Source organism: Elaeis guineensis, chromosome 4 (assembly GCF_000442705.2).
Source record: "Elaeis guineensis isolate ETL-2024a chromosome 4, EG11, whole genome shotgun sequence".
NCBI lineage: Eukaryota > Viridiplantae > Streptophyta > Magnoliopsida > Arecales > Arecaceae > Elaeis > Elaeis guineensis.
In genome coordinates, this window is record NC_025996.2 from 102,245,741 (window position 1) to 102,248,883 (window position 3,143).

Sequence of the window (3,143 nt, forward strand, 5' to 3'; positions counted from 1 at the left end):
GATTGCTGGAAAACTCAGGTACGCTTCTAATTTCTCTTTTATTATTTTTAGTTAATTACTTTTCTTTTTAGACCTAATCATTTGAATTTACTTAATCAAAAAAAAATAAATAAATAAAAAATAAAATAAAACAAAAGACATTTCATAATCGTGAAGTAAAATATCAAAATAAAAAAAAAATTCTAAATTAAAATCTTTTACATTCTTGGTCATCTTGTTTATTTGCATTTGCATTTTCATAATTAATCTAAGGGCATCAACCCATTAACAAGATAAGGTGGGGATTTCATTACCCTTCCTTAGCCCAAAAACCATCTCCATCATATTGCATTACCTAGACCTTTAATCTTAAAATCAATTAGACGTCAACCTTAAGGAATTCGAGCTCAATAGGACAAGGAACCTAAGAGTTCTACCAAGTTTGAGTTGTTTGATTAGTTGGTGTCTAGGCAAGTCCTGAGGGTGGTTTGTTAAATTGGTTCAGTTGCTGGCCTGGCCAACTCGTTTGGTGTCTAGAAAGGCAACGATGAGTGAACCTCCCACCTCTTATACTTACCTGGCTAACTAGTTGATCAATCTCCACTTGGAAGGCTTGAAGGGTCATCTTGGAACAGTTAGGAGCTGTCTAGATTTAGGTTAACCCTAGGATAGATTGAGTTTAATTTATTGTTTCACTTGTTTGAAAAATAAAAAAAAAATTATTAAAATTTAAATTAATTTGGTTACTTTTCTTTAGATTTAGGACTCCTTAGGATCTTTTCTTTAGAACTTTTTCTCTTTTCTTTCTTTTTCTTATACATAAAAATTTTATAAAAAAAAATTATATAAACATCGAGAACCGTACACCTCGTGTGTGGAGAAGAGTGTCGGGTCGTCTAGTTAGAATTGAGTCAATTCCTGTTGTTTCAATGGCTGAACCAATCCAACCCATGACCCTTAAGGATTTGTGTTATCCAGTTGGCTCCATCCAACCATCTTGTATCAGGTTGCCACAACCCACAGCTAACAATTTTGAAATCAAACCTCAAATCATAAATATGCTTCCAAAATTCACAGGATTAGAGGATGCTTATATATTTATTAGAGAATTTGAGGAGGTATGTGCAACCATGAAACTGCAATTAACAGAGGATGAGGTCAAACTTAGATTAATCAACTTTGCCCTTAAGGATAATGCTAAGAAGTGGCTTTATAGTCTGCCAAACCATTCTGTCACTACCTGGGAGGGCTTTGTGAGAAATTTTTGAAAAATATTTCCCCATCATAAAACAGCTAGGATTAGGAATGAAATAAATCAATTTTACCAACTAGCTGGTGAATCATTTTGGAAGTACTTTGATCGTTTCAAGAATCTTTTGACCCAATGCCCACACCATGGAATAGAAACTTGGAGACTATGCCAGATCATCTATGAGGGGTTAGATTCAAACTCAAGAACCATGCTAGAGTCCATGTGCCAAGGCCAATTTATGGACAAAGAAACTACTGAAGCTTGGCAATTCTTAGAAGACCTAGCCGAGAAAAATTTACAGTGGGAAACAACTAGGGAACCTGATAAAGCTACACCTTCAAGAGGAGGAATGCATCAAATTCAACCAACCCTAGCATCAGAGGCCAAGATTGCAACCTTAACACGTAGATTGGAAGCCTTAGAATTACAGAGACCAGCCAATGTAAATCAAATATCTGCACCCATGTGTAAAGGGTGCAATGCACCAGACCATGTCTTAGAAGAATGTTCCTACTCGAATGAGTGTGCACAGGTGAATGCCACCTATCAAGGACCATTGAACAATCCTTATGCACCCACATATAACCCAGGTTGGAGGAATCACCCGAATTTCTCATGGTCCCAGAATCCTAATGTAGGCAATCCAAATTTCAATCAGCAAAATCTAAGGTCCAACCCAGTGATGAACAACCCACCAGGCTTCCATGATAATGACAAAAAATTACCTCTTTAGAGAAAAGCCTAGAAGCCATGATGAAGACACATACCAGCTTTATGCAAACCATGGGTCAATTCATAAATAATAACACCCAAGCTATAGCCCGTCTGGAAATGCAAGTAAGTCAGCTGGCTTCGACCATTAGTGAACGAGAACATGGTAGGTTACCTAGCCAACCTGAGCCAAATCCTAGGAACCAAAATGGTCCACGACCCCAACAAGGAAACCAAGTTAATGGTGTAAATGCCATTCATACCTTAAGATCGGGAAAACAAATAGACAATAAGGTAGTTGCACTTGATGATATAGAGGACTCATCTGCCGAGTCACCTTCTAAAATACTACCTTTCAACCTCAAGCACCAGAAACTGAAAATTCACCTAGTCCAGTACTTAAAAGTCCTAGAGCTCCTTTTCCAAACAGACTGAAATCCAATAAATCTGAACATTTAGACAAAATTTTAGAGGTATTTAAACAAGTCCAAGTTAATATTCCTCTTTTAGATATAATCCATCAGGTTCCAACTTATGCCAAATTTTTAAAAGATCTTTGCACTAGGAAAAGGACCACTAATGTACCAAAGAAAGCATTTTTGGCTGCAAGTGTAGTTCATACCTATCTAGCCATGTGCCAATTAAATATAAGGACCCTGGAGCTCCAACAATTTCTTGTGTTATTGGAGAAACCAATATAAAAAAGGCCTTGCTAGATCTAGGAGCTAGTGTGAATATCCTTCCATATTCGGTGTATGAGCAACTAGGATTAGAAAAACTTCAACCTACTGGGATCACATTACAGTTAGCCGATAGATCTCTCAGGATCCCTAAGGGAATGGTCGAGGATGTTCTGATAAAGGTTGAAAATTTTATTTTCCCTGTAGATTTTATTGTTTTAGAGACTGAGCCAGTTGCGAATCCTAAAGGACATATACCTGTCATTTTAGGAAGACCATTCTTAGCTACGGCCAATGCTGAAATCAATTGTCGAAATGGTCTAATGAAGTTATCCTTTGGGAATATGACCATTGAGCTTAATGTTTTTAACTTAGAACAGGAATCCTCTTCTCATGCTGATGTCAATGTAGTCCAAGATGGTATTTATGAATCCATTGACATTAGTGATGATGAAGTCGACCTAGAGTCTAACCCCTGGTTAATCCATGAGTCTGAGGATGTCAATGAAATACTTAAAGAA

General features: G+C 37.0%; 1 non-coding gene across 1 annotated transcript; it reads right to left on the minus strand.

The window, feature by feature from the left end:
• Positions 1-1,274: 1,274 nt before the first annotated feature.
• On the minus strand, positions 1,275-1,381 carry LOC140857633 (small nucleolar RNA R71). Its single transcript, XR_012141125.1, has one exon. It is a non-coding gene; the product is annotated as a small nucleolar RNA R71 (small nucleolar RNA).
• Positions 1,382-3,143: the final 1,762 nt, after the last annotated feature.